Source organism: Macaca fascicularis, chromosome 1 (assembly GCF_037993035.2).
Source record: "Macaca fascicularis isolate 582-1 chromosome 1, T2T-MFA8v1.1".
In the NCBI taxonomy this organism is placed as follows: domain Eukaryota; kingdom Metazoa; phylum Chordata; class Mammalia; order Primates; family Cercopithecidae; genus Macaca; species Macaca fascicularis.
Window position 1 is genome coordinate 82,260,945 of NC_088375.1, and position 24,799 is coordinate 82,285,743.

Below are 24,799 nucleotides of genomic sequence, written 5' to 3' on the forward strand. Positions count from 1 at the left end.
TAGGCAAGAGCCTGGCCTTTCTTACTGGGGTTTGAATCATCACACATAAGAGTAGCCTTTCTCTATAAATTCCTGAAAAATAAGGATGTACATTTTCTGCTACACCTCCGACCCCTTATTTCAGAATGTCTTTTTCTCTGTCCCCAGATTATTGACAAATACTGTGGCATAGAAGTAGATGTTTTTAAGGTTTAGCCAAAGTGTCAACAACGCTGTTCTTTTTCATTTTGTTTCCTAGTGTCCACTTGTTCCATTCTTAGCCTTTTTTTTTTTTCCCTGCAATGGCGTATGTCCACAGCAGGGCTTCTGTGATAATGAAATAATAGAGCTAACACTGGGAAGACAGGGTTGTAAGTGCTTTACATAGATTGTACTCTTTTAATCTTCCCATCAACCTTATTAAGGCTGTATTTTCATTAGCTGCATTTTACAGGTGAGAAACTGAAGCACAGAAAACTTGAGGTCATACAGCTGATGTGTGGCTCCAGAGTCGTGTTCTCAGCCGCTTCATTACATGACTTTTCGGAGACGGCTTGTGTTAGTCCGAAAAGTAGCCACTGTTTAAATTCCTTATGGGTTAAAAGAAAAAATGGAGCAAATCGTATACATTCATTTTTGAACTTTTCCCTTTTTGGGTATATGAAACCTCGGCTCCTCACCTTTGAAGCCTGTCTCATTTCATTAACCTAGTTAGTAGTAGGTAAGTATGCCCGTTAGGGACACTAAAAGATTTTCTTTCCTCCAGAAGCTATCACAGGGGGTACCTGGATGCTTTGTGCCAAAGGTATAGTTCATTTCTCCAAGAAATCCTTGTTGAGGCCGGGCGCGGTGGCTCAAGCCTGTAATCCCAGCACTTTGGGAGGCCGAGACGGGCGGATCACGAGGTCAGGAGATCGGGACCATCCTGGCTAACACAGTGAAACCCCGTCTCTACTAAAAATACAAAAAATTAGCCGGGCGAGGTGGCGGGCGCCTGTAGTCCCAACTACTCGGGAGGCTGAGGCAGGAGAATGGCGTGGACCCGGGAGGCGGAGCTTGCAGTGAGCTGAGATCCGGCCATTGCACTCCAGCCTGGGCGGCAGAGCGAGACTCCGTCTCAAAAAAAAAAAAAAAAAGAAATCCTTGTTGAAACAGATATTATGTCCAATAGGGATAGCACACTAAGCTAGGCGTTAACTTGGAGATTTATCAGTTTAGGACACTTCACCTTGAAATGGCAAAGGAAGGTGAGAAGGAGGAAATGAATTTTCTTTCCCTGTGAATTGAGAAGCCTCCCAAATCTGGAGGGCTTCCTGGGTGACACAATAAATCAGAAGGCCCTAGCCAGGTTTATATTTACAAGTACTTGCATCTATCTAATGAGGGTTTCTAAACTGTGTAGGCCTGTAGTAGTCTAGATCCCTGCAATAAGAGCCAGACTTGATTTATACAGGAATTCATACTTGATTACTCCATTAGCAGCTCCAGCTAGGTCAGCTGGCAAAGGAAGCCACAGATACCTAACTGAGATGAGGCTTGATAGCATAAGCTTAATATTCGAGGGACAAGACAGGAAAGGTCAGCTCAGGGAGAATATGGGAGCTTCTTTTAAGAGTCTTCTGTTTTAGACAAATCAGCCAGGCTACTTAGAGCCCTTACCTTGGCATATACCCCAAAGAATATAGGTAAATGATTGCTCTGCCCTATCTAGGTTCATCTAGGTTCTTTTTATATATATATATATATAATATAAAATATATATATTATATATAATATATAAATAAACATGTTATATATAATATAATATATAAGTAAATATATATAATATATAATATATATAATGTATAATTTATATAATATATAATATATAAATAAATATATGTATAAAAAATATATATATTTATATATTTAGGCTGCTTCTCTGAGAGTAGACACACTGTTGCCTGTGCTGGTCAGTGTGCAGATGTGATTTGGGATGTCCTCTGTTTCAGAGACTGCTTGATAGTGAGGGGATAGCCAAGATGATTTCTTGAGGTCCCTGTAGCCTAGGGATTCAGTGTTTATGGAATCTGCCTTGCTATTACATAATGTTATTTGATTAGCCCAGGTATGGGCAGAAGAGAAGAGTAATAAATAGGCAAACAGATAAAACCTTGGATTTGTTCTAGATTTTTAAAAAGTTTTATTATGCAGTATTTTAAACATACATAAAGGTAAAGAGATGATGTAGCAACTCTCATGTCCCCACCACCGTCCAGCTATGATAGCTATCAACTCATCTATGCTTGTGTTATCTGTCCTCTCTCCTGATTATTTTGAAGTAAATCCAGGATATTATTTATTTATAATATATTTACTTATATTTCAGTATGTAGCTCTAAAAGATAAAACCTCCTTTTGAAAATATTGCCTTAATACCATCATCACACCTAAAAAATTAGTATTGTCATCAGATATGCAGTTAATCTCAAATTTTTCTGACTGTCTCACCATTTCTTTTAACAGTTGGCTTGTATGAAGCCGGATCTAAAAAAGGCCCACGTGTGGCATTTGGTTTATTTTATTTTATTTTTTTTTATTTTTGAGACAGAGTCTCGCCCTGTTGCCTAGGCTGGAGTGCAGTGGCACAATCTCGGCTCTCTGCAACCTCTGCCTCTGGGTTCAAGTGATTTTCCTGCCTCAGTCTCGCGAGCAGCTGGGACTATAGGTGCATGCCACCACACCCAGCTAATTTTTGTATTTTCAGTAGAGGCGGGGTTTCACCATATTGGCCAGGCTGGTCTCAAACTCCTGATCATGTGATCCACCCTTCTTCGCCTTCCAAAGTGCTGAGATTACAGGCATGAGCCACCGCGCCCAGCTGTTTTTGTTTGTTTGTTTGTTTGTTGTTGTTGTTTTTTTTTTTTTTGAGACAGAGTCTTTCTCTGTCACCCAGGTTGGAGTGCAGTGGTGCAATCTCGGCTCACTGCAACCTTCGACTCGCAGGTTCAAGCGATTCTCCTGCCTCAGCCTTTTGAATGGATGGGATTACAGGTGTGCATCACCATGCCCGGCTAATTGTTGTATTTTTAGTATAGATGAGGTTTCACCATGTTGGTCAGGCTGGTCTCAAACTCCTGACCTCGTGATCTGCCTGTCTCGGCCTCCCAAAGTGCTGGGATTACAGGTGTAAGCCACCATGCCTGGCCCCAGTTTTTTTTTAGTAAACATCTTTATTAAAGTATAATATGTAGAGAGGAGTATATACATCCTTAATTGTACAACTCGGTTTTTTCTAGTGAACATACCTGTGAAACCATCACCCAGGTCATGAAATAGAACATTACCAGGACCCCAATAGTATCTTATTGTAGTTTTAATTTGCATTTCTCTGATGACTAATGGTGTGTGTATATTAATACAAAAGTGTATGTATATGTAGGTCTACATGTAGGTCTACATATATGTAGACCTACATATATGTAGGTCTATATACATTTTTTTGCTATTTGGATGTTTTCTTTTGTGAAGTGCTTTTTCAAATCTTTTGCTTGTTCCTCCTCTTTTAAGATTGTGTTGCCTTTTGGCCGGGCGTGGTGGCTCACACCTATAATCTCAGCACTTGGAGAGGCCAAGGTGGGTGTGTCACCTGAGGTCAGGAGTTCAAAATCAGCCTGGCCAACATGGTGAAACCCTATCTCTACTAAAAATATGAAAATTAGCTGGGCATGGTGGCACATGCCTGTAATCCCAGCTACTTGGGAGTCTGAGGCAGGAGAGTCCCTTGAAACTGGGAGGCAGAGGTTGCAGTGAGCTGAGATCATGCCACTGCTTTCCAGCCTGGACGACAGAGTCTAGATGTTGTGAGTCCTTTGTTGGTTGTATGTACTGCAAATTTGTTTTCCCTTTGTGTGGTTTGCTTTTGCTTTCTTAATGTTGTCTTGATGAACAGTAATTCTTAATGAAATCCAGTTCATCAGTTGTTCTCTTTATGGTTTGTGCTTTTTGTGTTTTACTTTAGAAGTCATTTCTTGTCTGCAAGGGCATAAAGATATTCTCCTGTGTTACATCCTCTAGAAGTTTCAATGTTTTGCCTTTCATGTTTATGTCTACAACCATTCTGGAATTTAGTTTTCTGACTGGTGTGAGGTAGGGGCCACAGTTCATTGTTTTTCCATGTGAATGTCCACTTGACCCACACCACAGGGTAAAGAAAATCCTTTCCCCTCTGTCTTGCAGTGGTGTTGTTGTAAATTAGAGCACTGTACATGTGTGGGTGTGTTTCTAAACTCTGCTCAATTGCTGTATTCACATATCTTTATGTTTTAACTGGCAGAAGTTTGTGCTAATACCATACTGACTTACTTGCTGCTGTAATCTTATAATAAGTTTGCCATTTGGTAGTATAATTATTTCAACTTTTTTTTTTTTTTGTCAGTATCGTCTTGGCTATTCTTGGCCCTTTGCACTTCATGTAAAGTATAGACTTATCAATTTCCACAAAAAATTTTGTGAAATTTTGATTGGAACTGCATTAAATCTTTGGGTCAATTTGGGGAGACTAGACATCTTTATAACATCGAATCTTTGTGTCTAGGAATATGGCATGTTTCTCTACTTATATAGTTCTTTAAGTCTTTAATTTTTCTTAGTAATGTTTCATGGTTTTCTGTGTAGAAGTCTTGTACATCTTTTGTTAGATTTATTCCTGGTTATCGGATGTTTTTTGATGCTAACGTAAATGGTATGTTTAAAATTTCGTTTTTCCTCTTCCTGTCCTAATGTTAAGACTGTCAACAGGGACTTCATCATCAAAGATGAACGCCCACATCAGTAGTATTCTTTAGTCTTGAGTTAAGGAGCTTCATTTAAGAGTCTACTGTTAAAAGACTCAAATTAAGTCTAAATTCCACTTAGAAATAATTTAACGATACAGCTGCTGTTTCTTTTTTTTTTTTTTTTTGAGATGGAGTCTCGCTCTGTCACCCAGGCTGGAGTGCAGTGGCCAGATCTCAGCTCACTGCAAGCTCCGCCTCCCGGGTTTATGCCATTCTCCTGCCTCAGCCTCCCAAGTAGCTGGGACTACAGGCGCCCGCCACCTCGCCTGGCTAGTTTTTGTATTTTTTTTTTTAGTAGAGACGGGGTTTCACCGTATTAGCCAGGATGGTCTCGATCTCCTGACCTCGTGATCCGCCCGTCTTGGCCTCCCAAAGTGCTGGGATTACAGGCTTGAGCCACCGCGCCCGGCCGTGTTTCATTGTTTTTAAAGGATCAGATTTAAATTCCCCCTTTGGAAGCACTGGGAAGAGGGGGACTCAAAGAAGTCTATCTAGATGAGGAAAGAAAGAGTCTTCTGGGCAGAACTCATCCTAAGGGAGCTGGAGCCAGACTGGACCCAGCTGAGCCTGTAACAAAGCCCTGAGGGAGAGAGGGTAGATGGTGTTGGTCATTCATTTGCCTTCTACCCTGGGTGCCCATGGACTCATAGCTTATCTCAGTCCTTTGCAAGTAAAAATGTAAAGAACTTTTAGGAACTGTGTTAGGGTTATCCCGAGAGACAGAACCAATAGGATAGATCTAGATCTATAGATATATGAGAGGGGGTTTATTAGGGAATTGGCTCACTGGATTCTGGAGGCTGAGAAGTCCCTCAATAGGGCATCTGCAAGCGGGAGCCCCTGGGATGCTGGTAGTGTGGCTCAGTCCAAGTCTGAAAGCCCTAGAACTAGGGAAGCTGATGGTGTACTTCTCATCTGAAGTCAAAGGCCCAAGAAGCTAGGGGGCTGCTGGTGTAAGTTGCTGGTGTAAGTCTTGGAGTCTCAAGGCCAGAGAGCCTGGAGTTCTGATGACTGAGGGCAGGAGGAGGAGAGTGTCGCAGCTCCAGGAGAGAGGAAATCCTTTTCTCTCCTTTTTTTGTTCTATCTGGGCCCCTAGCCAGTTGGATGGTGCCCACCCACATTGAGGGTGGGTCTTCCCCACTCAGTCCACTGACTCACACACCAGTCTCCTGTGGAAACCCTGGCAGACACGCCCAGAAACAGTGCTTCACCAGTTCTCTATTCCTTAATCCAGTCAAGTTGGCACCTAAAATTAACCATCATAGTGGTAATTTCAGAAAACACTGGACATAAGCTGTACCTGCCTTTGATGTCATATTACAAAGAGGGCATTGTCCCTTACCTTATGATAACCCCCACTGCTTTGGCACCTTATGGCAGGACCACCAGAGGTATCCTCATGGCCAGTAGGAGTGATGGTAGTAGAAATAATAGCTGGCATTTATTCAGTGCCTGCTCTGCTTCAGGCGCTATTATGAGTACTTTATTTTATTTTATTTATTTTTATTTATTTTTTTTTTGAGACGGAGTCTCACGCTGTTGCCCAGGCTGGAGTGCAGTGGCGCGATCTCGGCTCACTGCAAGCTCCGCCTCCCGGGTTCCCGCCATTCTCCTGCCTCAGCCTCCTGAGTAGCTGGGACTACAGGCGCCCGCCACCGCGCCCGGCTAATTTTTTTGTATTTTTAGTAGAGACGGGGTTTCACTGTCGTCTCGATCTCCTGACCTTGTGATCCGCCCGCCTCGGCCTCCCAAAGTGCTGGGATTACAGGCTTGAGCCACCGCGCCCGGCCCATGAGTACTTTATAAATATTAACCCATTTAATTGTCACAAGCACCTCCACAAGGTAGGCTAGAGGTTAATGAAAATAATAATAATAATATATATTTTTTTTACCAGGGTGGAAACTAAGGCACAGAGGGGCTAAATAATTTGCCCAGGGTCACACAGCTCATCAAGGGCAAAGCCAGGATTCCAACCTAAGCTGGCAGTCACTAGAGCCCATGCTCTTAACATTATATAGTCTTTCACTAGAGCCCATGCTCTTAACATTATATAGTCTTTCACTAGAGCCCATGTTCTTAACATTAGTGTTTCAAGTGGCAGCAGCAGATGGGGGCGCTGGAGTAGGAGAAAATGGATAAACTCAGCCAGGCATGGTGGCGGATGCCTGTAGTCCCAGCTGCTTGGGAGGCTGAAGTGGGAGGACTGCTTGAGCCCAGGAGGTTGAGGCTGCAGTGAGCTATGATCGTGCCACTGTACTCCAGCCTGGACGACACAGCAAGATCCTGTCTCTCAAAAAACACAAAAAAACCATCAGAAATAAACTGGACATCCTCACAGAGTGTCTTGATAGATAGCCGACTGTACTTGCTTTTGAGCACCTGTGAGGTGTGCCTTGAGGACTGTCAGAATTATCTTGGAATGGAAGTGGGGCTACTTTAGAAGAGGCTGGGGTTAAATTAACAGTTAAAGTCAAGAAAAATGAAACATAGGGGAGGTAATTATAATTTGATCTTTAGATCAGATTCAGACTTAAGAAATATTACATTCATTGATTTTTTTTTCAAGTTTGTCACCTTAAAGTTTCCTAGGAGTAAGTGGGATCATGACTTCTGGTCTGTTCTTTCTCTGAGGTGACAGGCACATCTATATTTAGACCAATAGTCATGTGTTCGTGGTGATGGATCAGTGTGTGCCTCCCAAAATGGCCGTGCAGTGCAATCCCACGTGTATTGTTATGAACAGATAAATCACCAGCACTGCAGATTTGATGTACACACACCAGAGGGACTTCTGTACGCATTTACTTATTCAGCAGATAAACTCATATTTATGCTAGGACCATAGATAGCCACTTGGGCAAGTGTCCATGAGCTCACGCAAGCAAGCAGACTCAGATTCAGTCAGCTCACAGGCAGAGTGAATTTAGAACTCCAGAGGCCTTGTGCCTGCCTGAGAGCTATTCATTTCCATGAAGAATGTCACAGTTTCTCCCACTGACACGAATCAGAAACTGGGATTCTCTTTTTTTTTTTGAGATGGAGTTTCGCTCTTTTTGCCCAGGCTGGAGTGCAATGGCATGATCTCAGCTCACTGCAACCTCCGCCTCTCGGGTTCAAGCGATTCTCCTGCCTCAGCCTCCCAAGTAGCTGGGATTACAGGTGCCTGCCACCACGCCCGGCTAATTTTTTGTATTTTTATTAGAGATGGGGTTTCACCGTGTTGGCCAGGATGGTCTTGATCTCTTGACCTCATGATCCACCTGCCTTGGCCTCCCAAAGTGCTGGGATTACAGTTGTGAGCCACTATGCCCAGCCAGATTCTCTTTAACCCCATTCATTCTTTCACCTCCCGCATCTCCTGTGTTACTAAGCTCTATTGATCCTACCCTTTTAATAGCTTTTAATCTGTCTCCTCTCATCTCCATTGCCACTAATAGTTTGGGTTTACATTTTTTTCTTCCACCTGGATTGGACTATAGCTTCCTGAATGTTTTGTTCCTTTCTCTAATTTGTTGCTGTCACTGCTACCAAAATTATCTTTTTTTTTTTTTCCAAGAGAGGGGTCTTGCTGTGTCACCTAGGCTGGAATGCAGTGGGGCAATCATAGCTCACTGCTGGCTTGAATTTCCAGGCTCAAGTGATCCTCCCACCTCAGCCTCCTGAGCTGGGACTACAGGCATGCACCACCACCCCCGGCTACAAAATTATCTTTATAAAGCATGAAACCATTATGTCACTTCCCTACTTAAAACTGTATAAAATGATTTCAGTGGCCCTCACCGCTTAGATAAAATCTAAGGTCCAGGTACTGGTCTGCATGGCTCCATAAGAACTGGCCTATGCCTCTCTTTGGAGGCCCAGTCTCCCTCAAGTCCCTCACCTGTGGCTCCAGTCACACCAGACCACTTGGGGCTCCCGGAACCCGTGGCTTGCTTTCAGACTCGGTGCCTTTGTTGCAGTGTTTCTCAGATGCCTTACCTGCTACCCCTCTTCTCATTCTTGTCCTTTTGGCCAGCTCTTAACTTTCCTTAGAGATTACCCTCATACCCAAACCCAGATAGTATAAGGGTAATCTCTAGGGAAAGTTAAGAGCTTGAAATGCTTCTTCAAGCATTTCTTCTACCACATTGTATTCTGTAATGCCTGCTTCCCTGGTGGGGACCTAGTAGGGTCCTTGAAGGAAGATCTTACTCCTCATCGTATTTCCAGTACACCACAGGCACTTTGTGGATATTTGCTAAATGGATTCTTCCATTCATCCAACCGTCCATTCGTTCTTTCAACACACACACACACGTGTATACACATACACACACACACACACACACACACGCATACACATATGTATATATTATTGGGAAGCCCCCTGAGCCAGAATAGGTTCAGGGACTCCCTCAAAAAATATTTTTTGAGCGCTTGTTGTATGTAAGACACTTCTAGGTGCTAGAAATATGCAGTGAACAGGACACAAAATCTTTATTTCCATGGAGCTTATATTCTTATAAGCTTACACAAACTTATATTCTAGTCTTATATTGTGTCTTCCAGGGAAGACCAGTAAAAAGAAAGAAATAAACAGGAAATGTATTAGGTGGTGTGACGGTGTGAAGGTGTGATGTGCTAGGCAGAGAATTAAAGTAGGGTCACATGATACAGTGCTTGGGAAGACCCTGTCTACTTAATGCCCAGGGAGGGCCTCTCTCAGGGGTACCCTTGAGGCTGAGATCTGAATGAACTGCTCTTGTGAAGATCAGGGTAAAGAGCATTCCAGGCAGAGGGAACAGATAATACAAAGGACTTAGGGTAAGAATGAACTGACTTTTAGAATAAACACCCTGGTTAGCTAAAGCCAGGGCATTAAAAGGACACAATGAAGAAAACGCCTTTAGGGGGAGATAGAACTGAAGAGAGATCATAGCTGGTTCTGGAACCAAAGGTAAATTATTCTTTAAGACATAGTAGATACTTATTGGCAGCTGCTAATAGCAAAATTAAAAAGGTCCTGTTCATAACTGATGCACAAAAGTACTTAGGAATGTAGGGAGCAGACACCCCTTCCACATTTCACTTGGAGCCATGCGATCTGTGTCATGATGGCCTGTGTGAAGAAGCCACCAGTTATAGTTCATGTGGGTTTCCATTATTCTTTGGGCCTTCACTTTGCCAAAGGCACACAGTTAATATAACCACAAGAATGTGAACACTTTTATTTGTTCTGAAATATGCTTTTAACCTTTACAGTGGGAAAGGCCCTTAATTTATCTATTCCTTGTTATTTTCCAGCCTTACATTTTCTATTTCCTTTCTGTGCTCCCTGAAAAACGAGATGCCATGTCTAAAATCCCGTGTGCCTTTGTGCAGGGCAAAGCCATGTCCTCGTGCACAGTCATGGGGCATGGCCGAGGATTATATAAGAAGAGCTGTTCCTAGTGCAGTTGGCGCCTGCAGGAAACCATGATGTGGCATCTACAAAGCTCATCGCAGGTAGGCTGAGCATGAACTTGCTAAGCAAGAGCTGTGGCTCAGGGCAGCCTCTTGGTCAGCTTTGTTCTGACTCAGAATTATTCCCTTGAAACGCTGGGTTTGGGTTCAAAAGACGCAAGAGTTCTGTTTCATAGAGGGGTGCTCCTGCCGGAGTCATGATGTACTAGAGATCCACACTTTTTTTCTCTCCCCAGTGGGTGGGTAGATATTAGAAACTGGATCTGCTCTGATGAAAGTGTTCCAATTCTTGTGGTTATATTAACCAGATAGCTTGGTCACACCAAGGCCATGTCTAGACAATGTAATAGAGCCTGCTATGGCACAATGATCTAGTTTTGTTTTTCATTTAATTATGTTCCTTGTTATTCTTGTGAGTATTGACTATCTAGAAAACTTATTCATCCATATGCCATATTTTAGGATTGAAAGGAATTTTGGACCTCTAAACTTTTCAGACAATGCAACTGAGTCACAGAATGATTAGGTCTTTGGCCCAGGGGAAGAAACTAGGTTGGTATCAGCTGGGTTTAACAGTCTTGGCTCCCTGACTTCCAGAACAGTTCTATCCCCAGTCAGATTGTTTCTAGTTAGTAAAGGAGGGTAGCAAAGTGGTGACCTGATGACTTTTTCTTTTAAGCTAATAGTCCATATTTAAAAATTAAAAGATTACATATAGGAATCCGGACTTCTGGTTTCTCAAATGAAGACTTGGATCCACACTTCTGAAAAACAGATGGTTGGCATTCACAGTGGCTTCTGCTTTTATACAGGTTATGTGCTTTTCAAATTACCAGAGTCGCCATGCTTCCCTATTGCCTCCCAGATATTGAGGTTGACTGTCAGTTGCCATTTGTGGTACTATTGTATTTATTTTTACTTTTGAAATTCATCCATGTTACACTATTATTTTTCTAATAGTAGAATTAAGACAAAAGTGAACTATTTCCTTTATCACTATCTTTTCTTTTTTTTTTTTTTTTTAGATGGAGTCTCGCTCTGTTGCCTGGGCTGGAATGCAGTGGCACGATCTCGGCTCACTGCAACCTCCACCTCCTCGGTTCAAACAATTCTCCTGCCTCAGCCTCCCAAGTAGCTGGGATTACAGGCGCGCACCACCACGCCCGGCTAATTTTTGTATTTTTAGTAGGGACGGGGTTTCACCATGTTAGGCAGGCTGGTCTCAAACTCCTGACCTCAAGTGATCCACCCGCCTCGGCCTTCCAAAGTGCTGGGATTATAGGCCTGAACCACTGTGCGCAGCAAAGTGGACTGTATTTCAAGAAGAAATGGATATTTTAAAAAGTAAAGTGTTGGCCAGGCACGGTGGCTCATACCTGTAATCCCAGCACTCTGGGAGGCTGAGGTGGGCAGATCACGAGGTCAGGAGATCCAGACCATCCTGGCTAACACAGTGAAACCCCATCTTTACTAAAAATACAAAAAAATTAGCCAGCTGTGGTGGCGGACACCTGTAGTCCTACCTACTCGGGAGGCTGAGGCAGGAGAATGGCGTGAACCCAGGAGGCAGAGCTTGCAGTGAGCGGAGATTGTGCCACTGCACTCCAGCCTGGGCGACGGAGCGAAACTCCATCTCAAAAAAAAAAAAAGTAAAGTGTTTCAGGGCCAAAAGAATATAGTTTAAGATTATGGCCGGGTGCAATGGCTCATGCCTGTAATCCCAGCACTTTGGGAGGCCGAGGCGGACAGATCATCTGAGGTCGGGAGTTTGAGACCAACCTGACCAATGTGGAGAAACCCCATCTATACTAAAAATACAAAATTAGCCAGTCGTGGTGGCACATGCCTGTAATCCCTACTACTTGGGAAGGCTGAGGCAGGAGAATCACTTGAACCCGGGAGGTGGAGGTTGCACTGAGCTGAGATTGCACTCCAGCCTGGGCAACAGAACGAGACTTGGTCTCAAAAAAAAAAAAATATATATATATATATATATGTATATAATATACACATATGTATATATAACGTGTGTATATATATTTTTATTTTAGGGAGACACAGTCTCTCTCTGTCATTCAGGCTGGAGTGCAGTGGTGTGATCATGGCTCACTGCAGCCTCAACTTCCTGGATTCAACCCATCTTCCAATCCTTCCACCTTAGCCCTCCTGAGTAGCTGGGTCCACAGACATGAGCCACCATGCCTGGCTATTTGTTGTTGTTGTTTTGTTGGAACAGTTTCTCACAATGTTGCCCAGGCTGGTCTTGAACTCCTAGGCTCACACGATCCTCCTGCTTTGGCCTCCCAAAGTGTTGGGGTTACAGGCGTGAGCCACTCTACCTAGCCTCAAGATACTAAGAAACAAATGTATTTGGCACCTGTAGTCACTGGAGGTTGCAACTCTTATGCTTAATTCTAACACCATAATCAGAAGAACTTTGGATATTTCACTGTGAGATTGTTGTATACCTTTAACAAAGTTTAAAATTTTTTTTTTTTTTTAATTTTTAGAGATAGGTTCTTGTTATGTTGCCCAGATTGGAGTGCAGAGTACAGGCTATTCATAGGCATGATCAAAGTGTACTACAGCCTCAAAACTGTGGGCTCAACCATCCTTCTGCCTCAGCCTCCTTAGTGGCTGGGACTACAGGTGCACTGATACCTTTGACAAGTTTTGAGAGATTTTCGTAGCATTGAGGGGAGAAGAAAAGTGAAACAAAGAGAAGAAATGGGACCCTTCTTTATCCTCCCTCCCCTCAGCAGAACTATTAAAACCCGAGATCAGTTTGTTTAGACACTGAGTCATATTGTCCAAAAGATTGTACATTAAGAATCTCTTTGTTTTAACCTTAGGCAGAATTATCTTGAACTGTTTGTTCTAGTATGATGGTAATCATGGCAGCACAGCTATTGGGGAAATTAGAACTGAGATTTCCTCTCTTCCGTTTGCTGAAATAACAGCAAAATTGCTTGAAGAAAATGCACTACATTATTCTAAGAAGTAAATTACAAATAAGCAACACCCAAAATATCCCTCACTCATGGTTCCTTCAGTAAAAGGTGCTATGCTTTATCTACTCAATATTGTAAGTAGTATCGTTTATAGGCTCATTTCTACTAGTGAGTTTTTTTTTTCCCCCAGATCTCTGCTTCTAGCTGTCCTTCCACTCTATCAACGAATATTTCTTTTTTTTTTTTTTTTTTTTTTTGAGACGGAGTCTCGCTGTGTCGCCCAGGCTGGAGTGCAGTGGCCGGATCTCAGCTCACTGCAAGCTCTGCCTCCCGGGTTTTTACGCCATTCTCCTGCCTCAGCCTCCTGAGTAGCCGGGACTACAGGCGCCCGCCACCTCGCCCGGCTAGTTTTTTTTTGTATTTTTTAGTAGAGACGGGGTTTCACCGTGTTAGCCAGGATGGTCTCGAACTCCTGACCTCGTGATCCGCCCGTCTCGGCCTCCCAAAGTGCTGGGATTACAGGCTTGAGCCACCGCGCCCGGCCGAATATTTCTTTTACAAAGCTAGGAGGCTCAGTAAGGTTAAAAATAATTCAGCTATATTGTGTTGAACATAATTGAAATGTCATAAACCATCCAGAGAGCAGGAGAACCAGTTCTCTCTTGTTTCTATTGGACTAGTCTGTTTACATTTCTGGTCCTGTCACTGAAGCTTGGACTGAGAGACCTGGAAAGGAATGTTTCCTCTGGAGTTTCGACAGGCACAGCTATTTGTCACTGCCTCAGAAGCTGCGTGGCTGCAGGTGAGGAAGGCTGCCCTTATGGGAGGGATAATTACGGTCAGTGACCTGTCTGAGCTTGGCCTCACTCTGCACCCAAGCTCGTGACTGGCTCAGAAAGTCTTCTGCTTCTGTGTTCACATCAATGATTTCCTTCCTTGCTTTCTAGAAGAGAATTGGCCTCTGGTACTGGTGAAGAGATCGGATATTTTCAGTCAGGCATTTTACCTGGCTGAGTGCAGGGCTTGGAGGTGGAGTCGCTTGTGGAAGGATTAACTAGAGGGAGGAGTCACTGTCATTAGGATACCATACACATGGCAAAACCAAATATAACCACCCACCTCCTCTGACTCACCTACTTAAAGCATGAATAACCTGGAGGGGGTGGTGGCAAGCAGGTACAGAGATGCTCCTTGACTTTCAGTGGGGTTGTATCTCAATAAACCCATTGTAAGTAGAAAATATTGTAAGTCAAAAATGCATCTAATCCACCTACCCTACAGAACTTCATAGCTTAGCCTGGCCTACCTTAAACACGCTCAGAACACTGCAGTAGCCTACAGTTACGCTAAATAATCTAACACAAAGCCTATTATATAATAATGTTGAATATTATGTAATTTATTCAATAAATTAAATACTGTACAGAAATCAAAAAACAGAATTGTTGTATGGGTACTAAAGGATGGTTTCTACTGAATGCGTATTGCTTTCACACCGTCATAAAGTTGAAAAATTGTAAGCTGAACCATCGTAGGTCAGGGACCATCTGTATTTGAATGAGTGAGGTGGGGACCTGAATCCACCCTCCTCCTCCCCTCACTACCCCATCCTCAAAATACACATTGACCGGTGAAGTCTGTCTTGGCCTTGTGAAACCCTTATCATCCGAATGGCCTAATGAAGTAGAACCTGTGACTGATAGGAAGACTTTGGTGAGGTTTGGAATGTTCTTTGACTTACCAGGAATCTAGTAGATCCAGGATTATCCAAACGTCACCAAACAGTTCAGTGCCCAGAGAGGAGGCCCATTATTAACCCTTCCTTGAGGTAGACACACCCAGTGTAGATGAGGGTGATTCTGGATGGTCCCTGGCCATGGCTTAGTCTGACCCTACTCAGGAAGGGAATATAATAGGAATAGCATTATGAGAGATTCTTTCTGTTCTGTACCCCTTATATGTTATAGGATAATGGAGAAAAATCTCAATTACCATACGCCACATTAAAGCAACAGTTACTATATCAGTCATGGTAAATGAATGGAGGTCCAGATATAAACATTGTTTTACCCCTTTATATTTTTATATGAAGCATTTGGCTTGAACCTTATGTTTGAAACATCAAACATAGTGTATTGTCATATTGAATATGAATACTACTAGTGTTTTAATAACTAACATTTTATTATATGTGTGGCACCACAGGTGTATCATTTTAAATTATATATGGCATTTAAAGTGTATAGTGACTAAAATAACTCCTGTTGCTTCATGTGGTCGATGTGGCATGTGCCAGTTTAGCAGATGTGGTTACTCAACTCACATGAAAAGGTCACCTTAATCTGTCAGAAATCATGGAAGTCACATTTCAAGTAGGATTGAAACATGCATAACATAGTCCATGAAGAAGGGAACTCTTTTCTTCCCCGCTCCCCTCTCCTCACACCATCTCCTACTTCTTTTCACAAGCTCTGCATCGTTCTGCATAGCAATGTTCCATCCACAAAAAGCTCCAGTGTGTAGGGGGTCTGAAACCTGTCTGATCCCTTCCTTAGCCTCATAACTCAGAAATGAGATGTGGTCCAGGGAACAGCCTAGACAAGTGCCAATGGGACATGTAAAGATTCCCCTTTTCTTTAAAGTGTTTTTGGAGACAGGGTCTCACTTTGTTGCCTGGGCTGGAGTGCAGTGGTGTAGTCATGGCTCACAGTAGCCTGGACCTCGCGGGCTCAAGCCATCCTCCCACCTCAGCTTCCCAAGCAGTTGGGACTATAAGTGCGTGCCACCACGCCCAGCTAATTTTTGTATTTTTTGTAGAGATAGGTTTGCACTGTGTTGCTCAGGCTGGTCTCAAACCCCTCGCCTCATGAGATCCTCCCACCTCGGCCTCTGAAAAGTGCTGTGATTACAGGCATGAGCCACTGTGCCCGGCTAAGGATTCCCCTGTCTTTTTGACACTTTTCAACTGTGCCCTCCCAGGGAAGACATTAGCTCACTCTGGAGCCACTTGTGCCATTCTCGTGCCCTCCTTGCACAAGGCCTTGTCCTAACTGCTTCACTCTCCTGGTCTGCCAGTGCAGACATCAGTGATCCAAGAAGATACAGGAAGAGGCTTGTGTGGGAGTCACCTGGAGCCCTCCATGGTATGTTGGCTCTACAAGAGCTGGGCATGTGGTGCCAGGTAGTGGGAGCAGCAAGGCCACCCTGCTCAGGCCTCTGCCCTGGAGGAAGGGTGGCGTAACCACCCCTGGATGACTGCCTGGATGTGGTGAGGGGAGATGGTCCACGCCCTGCTCTCAAGCATGGAGGTCGAATGTTTCTAGGTCAGCAGCTCAGGACAGCAGGCAGGTCAGGCCTGGTAGAGGAAGTGCATGTGAGGAGTCAATGGGAAGTGAGTAAGAGATGGCGGTGGTAAACTAGGAGGTGCTCCTACAAACAGAATTGAATTTTCCCTTTTAAAACAAGGATGGCTGTAGCTGAGCCCTCCTCTCGTGTGTGTGTGTGTGTGTGTGTGTGTGTGTGTGTGTCCGTGTCCTCTTCTGTTCTCCGCCCCTACTGAGGAAAGGAGATAGCTCTGGCTTCCAAAAGTAGCCTTGCAGCTGTAGGAGGACTGACTCTGCCTAGCCTTTACATTTCCCATGTAAAATTTAACAGTGCTTTCACAGAGCTGCTCTAAAGATCAAAGGGTACCCAACTGAATGGGAATCTGTGGTCTGAAGATTTTTTTTTTTTTTTTGTCTGTAGCTTCCCTTCCTCCCTCCCTGCAACCCTAAGTAGACGAAATATTGGGCCAAAGGGCCAAGGAATCCTGTTAAGGGAGGAATCTCGTGGTCTCATTTCCAGCCAGGCACTTTTCTGTTCTTGTAACTTTCCAGTCATAATTTAGGGATTTGTTGATAACTCTGACACCTGGTGGTCATTTCAAGAACTGCACTCTGAAAGAATTAAATGTTCACTTTTATCATTTTTAGTTGTTTTTCCACCTCCAATGTCAGTGTCAATAATATGCATTTTATAAATTTGTGATTATTGTTAGTTGAATTATCTATAAGTAAAATTCTTACACATGCATTCAACAGAATACAGTAGGATAGAAAATTTCTGAAAGGTATACCAGAAGCTATACGTGGTGGTCCCTAGGGAGTGCAGCCAGGTGTGGGGAGGAAGGAGACTTATTTTACTTTATACCAGTTAGTGCCCTCTGAAATGATCTTAAACAGAAATAATGTATTACTGTGATAATTATAGTGAAGTACTGCACTTGGGCAGGATATTCCCTTCCAGGGTTCCTACCCTCTCCTGGTTTTGCGTCCAGGGACCTCCTCTGTGCTTTTGAATGTATTAAGGAATGACGTATGGCTGGATTCACTCTGATCTCATTCACTGACAGTGGTGGGAGAGCCCAGCGCTGAGCAGAAACTGGTTCTGGGGCATCGTGTGGCCAGGGCACCAAAGCCAAGAAAGGTCCCGTAGTCCCTGTGTGGTCAGCAGCGAAGGCAGCAGTGCTATGTCAGTATTGATTCTTCAGGGGCGGGCTGCCCACTTCCCGAAGTTATGCTTAGCAGTGGGGCTCTGGCTCACTCCCTGTCCCTCAGCCTACCAGGTGTGAGGCTGCCAGGAGCCGATCCCACAAGGCTTGGCAAGGCAGATGCTCCTCAGCTCCTGACATCAGAGAGAAGGGCTGGGATTGTGGCCTGCGGTTGGTGGGCAGGAGAGCCTGGTCTGATGACAGCAACTACCCTTTGACTACCTTCTCTGTGGCTCTCACTGTCTGATTCCAACCGTTCCTTCCGCTGTTGAACAGACCTCCCACTACTTTCCTACTACTCCCCTAATGATAACATACTGAACTCACTTTTATGAATTTGTTGAGACCTTACCACTTTTCAAGTGTGTGTTCAGGAACAGTGAACTTTCGTCTTGCTCGGATCCACCCATGCACCCAACCCACCACGGGTATCAGACGCACTGGGTAGCTGAGTGCTCAGAGGAAGATGCAAGGTATTCAGAGGAAGTGTCAGTGGGGTCTCCCAGTGCCTGTTTGGTCCAGTCAGGAGAGACCCTGCTTGCACTTCTAATACAGTCCTGGAAAGATGGGGCCAGAACTTAGGAGGGGAGCTCTTTGCAGCAGCTTTTCAAGAAAAGGGGAAAATTTTAGCACCATACTGTTACGTGATCCTTGTACCCAGAGGCCCTGTTCAGCTCCAGTGATCATCTCTCTTAGGGCACACCCTCCAAGGGGCCTAAATGTTACCCCAGGATTGGTTCCAGTGTCTATTATCTCTTTGACTCCGAATGGCCAAACACCTGACTTCCTCTCTGGTAGCCTGGCTTTTATCTTCTAGGACAACCAGGGCCCCCCTCTTTGCCTTTCCCTCTTCCTTCCTCCTACTGCTTAGATCAAGTCTTCAGCAGACATCATGTGACCTTGAGGATGGATGTCACATGCTGGAGGAAACAGAAGGCCGAAACCCTGATGACTTCACAGAGCTGCCAAAACAGTTCCTGACTGTTTACTCCGGGACTTTAACAAAGTGATGAAAATAAATCCTTACAGTATGAAAACAACTTTTCTATTCCATGGAGCCAAACCTCATTATAACAGATAACATGACCCTCAGCGACATCCAAGTATTTTCCTGTTCTCATCTATACTATGGCAAAGGGGCAAATACCTCTTAGTAAAGAAAGAAATAACAACATATCTTGGGCGAGGCATTTCTTCTGGTAGAACTCTGTACACAGAATAACATAGATCTGTTTGTGCTTATCTTTCTCCTTAGAATTATTGAATTTGAAGTCTTTCCCAGGGTGGGGGTGGAGTGAAGCTGGGGTTTCATAAGCACATAGTAGTGTCTCTTAGCTTCCATTTAAATATGGGGTAGAGATGTGGAGGGGCCAGAAGGATCAGAGAGGAGAGACAGGCTGGTCTGATTGCCTTTGTAAAATGCACATTTGAGCTTGTGCTGAGCTCAGAAAGAGCAAGGACAGGATTGAGGCTCTTGGTTCAGTTCCCCTGCACACCCTGGGCGGGGAGGGGATTGTTAGAGTCATGGAACCCCTATTTTTTTTTTTTTTTTTTTGACAGGGTCTCGCTTGGTTACCCAGGCCGGAGTACAGAGGTTCGAACACAGCTCACTGCAGCCTCAACTTCCTGGGCTCAAGTGATCTTCCTGCCTCAGTCCCCAGAGTAGCTGGAGCTACAGCCCCACGCCACTACACCCTTTTGTACTTTTTGTAGAGACAACTTTTGTAGGCTAACTTTTGTACTTTTTGTAGAGACAGGGTTTTGTCATATTGCCCAGGCTGCTCTTGAACTCCTGAGCTTGAGTTTAAGACCAGGTTGCTCAAGTGATCCACCCACCTTGGCCTCCCAGGGTGCTAGGATTACAGGCATGATCCACCCCTCCTGGTTTATCTTTCTTAAACTTGGAATCATCTTTTTAAAACAGCCACAAGGTATAATTGATATACAATACACTGCTTATATTTAAAGTGGATAATTTGATAAGTTTTGCCATATGTTTACATCTGTGAAACTGTCACCACAATCAACAGGGGGATCATATCCATCACCCACAAAAGTTTTCTCAGGCCTCTTCCCCCTGAGAAAACCCTCCCCCTGGCAGCCACTGAACTGCTTTCTGTCCCTGCAGATTCGTTTGCATTTTCTTAAGTTTTATATAAACGGAATCGTAGAGTATGTGCTCTTCTTTTGTCTGTCTTCTTTCACTCAGCATAATTATTTTTTAGATTCATCTGTCTTGTGTTTGTCAATTTTTTTCTTTTTATTGATGAATAACATTCCATTGTATGGATATACCACATCTGTATAGTTTGTTTAATCCATTAACCTGTTGATGGACATTTGGATCACTTCCAATTTTTGGCTATTAAAATAAAGCTACTCTGAACATTTGTGTATGTGCCTTTGTGTTATTCTTGGGTATATATCCAGGAGTAGAATGTTGAATCATGTGGTAGGTTTTTTTTTTTTTTTTAAGATATGTGGTCTCATTCTGTCACCCAGGCTGGAGTGCAGTTGCGTGACTGTGGCTCACTATGGCCTTAAACTCCTGGGCACAGTCCTCCCACCTCAGCCTCCTGAGTAGCTGGGATTACGGGCGAGAGCCCCTGCATCCAGCCAGTTATTTTTATTATGACTTTATCCTTAATTCATTGTATATTTTATTTAATTTTAATTTTTTTTTTTCTTTTTTGAGATGGAGTCTCACTCTGTTGCCCAAGATGGAGTGCAGTGGGACGATCTCAGCTCACTGCAACCTCTGCCTCCTAGGTTCAAGCAATTCTTGTGCCTTGGCCTCCTGAGTAGCTGTGACTACAGGCGCCCACCACCACACCCAGCTAATTTTTGTATTTTTGGTAGAGATGGGGTTTTGCCATGTTGGCCAAGCTGGTCTTGAACACCTGACCTCAAGTGACCCACCCACTTTGGCCTCCCAAAGTGCTTGGATTACAGGCATGAACCACTGTGCCTGGCGTCCATTGTAAATTTTAAACAAAGGATGTTTAATACAGACTTATTTTTGATTCATTATACATTTTAAACATATAGCTAGTATGACTTTTACTCCCCTTTCTTTTAGGGGAGATTATCACACCAGTATTCTATAGAATAGTATCAGCACACAAGGCACACTTGCTTCCCTTGGCTTACCTCTGATTTAAGATAATAACTAAAAGGAATTTATTGAATCTATAGACATATGGTATTTACTTCTGAATATATATCTCTTCCTCACATGCATATACCTTACATAAATCATTTCTTTTTTTCAGTTAACATAGTGATTTAAACAGTTTTAAAACATCTTTATTAAGATTTTAACCTACTACAAAATTCAACCATTTAAAGTGTACACAATTCACTGGTTTTTAGTAGATTAACAAAGTTGTGCAACCAACACCACAATCTAAGTTTAGAGTATTTCACCCCAAAAGAAAACCCATATCAATTCGCAGTCACTTCCCATTCTCGCCTCCACATGCCTCAGTTGTAGGCCACTAATCATGTGCTTTCTTTTTCTATGTATTTACTTATTCCAGACGTATATAAATGGAGTCATACAGTATATGGTTTTTTGTGACTGGCTTCTTTCACTTAGCACGGTGTTTTCAATGTTCATCCACATTGTAGCATTTATCAGTACTTCTTTCCTTTTTTAAAAAAATAGACTTTATTTTTTAGAGCTGTTGTAGGTTCACAGCAAAATTGAGCTGAAAGTACAGGATGTTCTCATATACACCCTGCCCCACTCCAAGTAAACCCTCCCCCATTATCACCATCCATGCCATTGGTGCATTTGTTACTGTCAGTGAACCTACATTGACATCATTATCACTCAGTCCATAGTTTACAGTAAGGTTGATTCACTCTAATGTAACCCTAATGTAGGGTTCACATGGTGGTGTACATTCTATGGGTTTGGACAAACCTTTAATGATGACATGTATCCACCATTGTAGTGTCATACAGAGTAGTTTCGCTGCCCTAAAAATCCTCAGTGTTAGGTTTCAATTTTTTTGTTTTTTGAGACAGAGTCTCGCCTTGTCACCCAGGTTGGAGTGCAGTGGCCCAAGCTTGGGTCACCGCAACCGCTGCCTCCCATGTGCAAGCGACACTCCTGTCTCAGCCTCCCAAGTAGGTGGGATTACAGGCGCCCACCACCATGCCTGGCTAATTTTTGTATTTTTAGTAGAGATGGGGTTTTGCCATGTTGGCCAGGCTGGTCTCGAAATCCTGGCCTCAAGCAATTCGCCCACCTTGGCCTCTCAAAATGCTGGGATTACAGGTGTGAACCACTGGGCCTGGACCCAATTTTTTTTTTTTTTTTTTTTTGAGACAGGGTCTCATTCTATCACCTGGCTGAAGTGTGGTGGCATGATCACGGCTCACTGGAGCCTCAACCTTCCAGGCTCAGGTGATCCTCCCACCTCAGCCTCCCAAGTAGCTGGGACTGCAGGCATGCACCACCACACCTGGCTAATTTTTTGTATTTTTATTGTAGACATAGGGTTTTGCCATGTTGCCTAGGCTGGTCTCAAAACACCTGGGCTCAAGTGATATTCCTGCCTTGGTTTCCAAAAATATGTTTTTTTTTTTTGAGACAGAGTCTTGCTCTGTCACCAGGCTGGAGTGCAGTGATGCGATCTCGGCTCACTGAAACCTCCACCTCCTGGATTCAAGCAATTCTCCTGTGTCAGGCTCCTGAGTAGCTGGGACTACAGGCGCGTGCCACCACACCCAGCTAATTTTTGTATTTTCAGTAGAGATGGGGTTTCACCATGTTGGCCAGGATGGTCTCGATCTCTTGACCTTGTGATCCACCTGCCTCAGCCTCCCAAAGTGTTGGGATTACAGGCGTGAGGCACCTTGCCCCGCCTATTTAACTTTTAAAAAAGCTACCAAAATGTTTTACAAAGTGCTTGTACTGTTTCCATTCCCGATGATGTGTGAGAGTCTGGTTTCTTCATATCCTTGCTGACTCTTGGGATGGTCAGTTTTTTGTTAAAATGTTTTGTTAAAAATCCTTTGGCCATTTAAAAAATTGTGTTGTTTTCTTGTTGTTAATTTTTAGAGTTATTAGCATGAATACAAGTCTTTTTTTTTTTTTTTTTTTTTTGAGACGTTGTTTTACTCTTGTTGCCCAGGCTGGAGTGCAACGGCACAATCTCGGCTCATAGCAACCTCCACCTCCCAGGTTCAAGCGATTCTTTTGCCTCAGCCTCCTGAGTAGCTGGGGTTAGGCATGCGCTACCACGCCCAGCTAATTTTGTATTTTTTAATAGAAACGGGATTTCTCCATGTTGGTTAGGCTGGTTTCGAACTCCCAACCTCAGGTGATCTGCCGGCCTCAGCCTCCCAAAGTGCTGGGATTACAGGCGTGAGCCGCTGTGCCCGGCCTGAATACAAATCTTTTATCAGATATGTGCTTCGTGAAGATTTTCTCCCAGCTTATTGATTGTGTTATGTTCATTTTTTTTTTTTTTAAGAGGTAGTCTTGCTCTGTTGCCCAGGCTGGAGTCCAGTGGTGTGATCTCAGCTCACTGCAACCTCTGCCTCCCAGGTTCAAGCGATTCTCCTGCCTCAGCCTCCCAAGTAGCTGGGACTACAGGCACATGCCACCATGCCTGGCTAATTTTTGTATTTTTAGTAGAGACAGGGTTTCACCATATTGGCCAGGCTAGCCTCGAACTCCTGATCTTGTGATACGCCTGCCTCACTCTCCCAAAGTGCTGGGATTACAGGCATGAGCCACCATGCCCGACCTGGATTGTCTTCATTCTTTTAGAAGTATCTTTTGAAGAGCTTAACCTTTAAATTTTGATGGAGTTCACTTTATATTTATTTTTTATGGGTTATGCTCTTGGTGTCTTATCTAAGTAATCTTTGCCCCAAGGCCACAAAAGTTTTCTCCAGTGTTTTCTTTTAGAAGTTTTATAGTTTTAGGTTATTCATTTAGGTCAATACTCTATTTTGAATTTTTTTTTTTTTTTGAGATGGGGTCTCTCTATGTTGCCCAGGCTGTTCTTAAACTCCTAGGCTCAAGGGATCCTTCTGCCTCAGCCTCCCAGGTAGCTGATACTACAGGCATGTGCCAGTGCACCCAGCTAGTTAGTTTAATTTTTGAATAGGTAATACTTTCCCTTGCCTGACTTTAAGCTAATTTTTATGTATGGTGTGAGTTATGGATCAAAGTTCATTTCTTTCTTTTTTGCATGTGGGTATCTAATTGTTCCAGAACTGTTTGTTGAAAAAGCTATCCTTTCTCCACTGGATTGCCTTGGCACCTTTGTAAAAAATTAGTTCTCCATTTATGTGTGGATCTATTTCTGATTTCCATATTCTGTTCCATTTATCTATGTTCCTTATTTATACCAAACCACACAGTTTTGATTCCTGTAGCTTTTAAATAAATCTTGAAGTCAGGTAGCATAAGTCTTCCAGCTTTGCTCTTCTTTTCTTAAAATATTTTATTTTATTTTATTTTAGAGACAGGGTCTTGTTCTATTGCCCAGGCTGAAATGCAGTGGTGTGATTACAGCTCACTGCAGTCATTAATTCTTGGGCTCAAGCAATACTCCCACCTCAGCCTCCCATGTAGCTGGTCCCACAGGTGTGTACCACTAAGGCCCAGTTGATTTTTTGATTTTTTGTAGAGACAGCCTCACCGTGTTGCTCAGGCTGGTCTGAAACTCCTGGACTCAAGCGACCCTCCCACTTTAGCCACCTAAAGTGCTGAGATTAGAGGTGTAACCTGAGGCACCCAGCCAAGATGGTTAGAATTATCTTTGTTTTTTTTTTTTTTGAGATGGAGTTTCGCTCTTGTTGCCCAGGCTGGAGTGCAATGGCACCATCTTGGCTCACTGCAACCTCCACCTCCCGGGATTTAGGCGATTCTCCTGCCTCAGCCTCCCAAGTAGCTGGGATTACAAGCATGTGCCACCACGCCCGGCTGATTTTGTATTTTTAATAGAGACGGGGTTTCTCCATGTTGGTCAGGCTAGTCTCAAACTCCCGACCTCACGTCATCTGCCCGCCTCGGTCTCCCAAAGTGCTGGGATTACAGGTGTGAGCCACCGTGT

At 43.6% G+C, this 24,799-nt stretch overlaps 1 protein-coding gene and 1 long non-coding RNA gene across 7 annotated transcripts in view; both read left to right on the forward strand.

The window, feature by feature from the left end:
• The window catches only part of CNIH3 (cornichon family AMPA receptor auxiliary protein 3), a 373,524-nt gene that overhangs the window by 7,700 nt on the left and 341,025 nt on the right, over positions 1-24,799 (forward strand). The gene's annotated exons all lie outside the window — the stretch shown is intronic.
• Positions 10,237-20,110, forward strand: LOC141410075 (uncharacterized). 2 transcript variants are annotated; one of them, XR_012433554.1, is made up of 2 exons: positions 10,237-13,994; positions 14,140-20,110. It is a non-coding gene; the product is annotated as an uncharacterized lncRNA (long non-coding RNA). The 2 variants fall into 2 exon arrangements; XR_012433555.1 differs by having other exon boundaries at positions 18,592-20,110.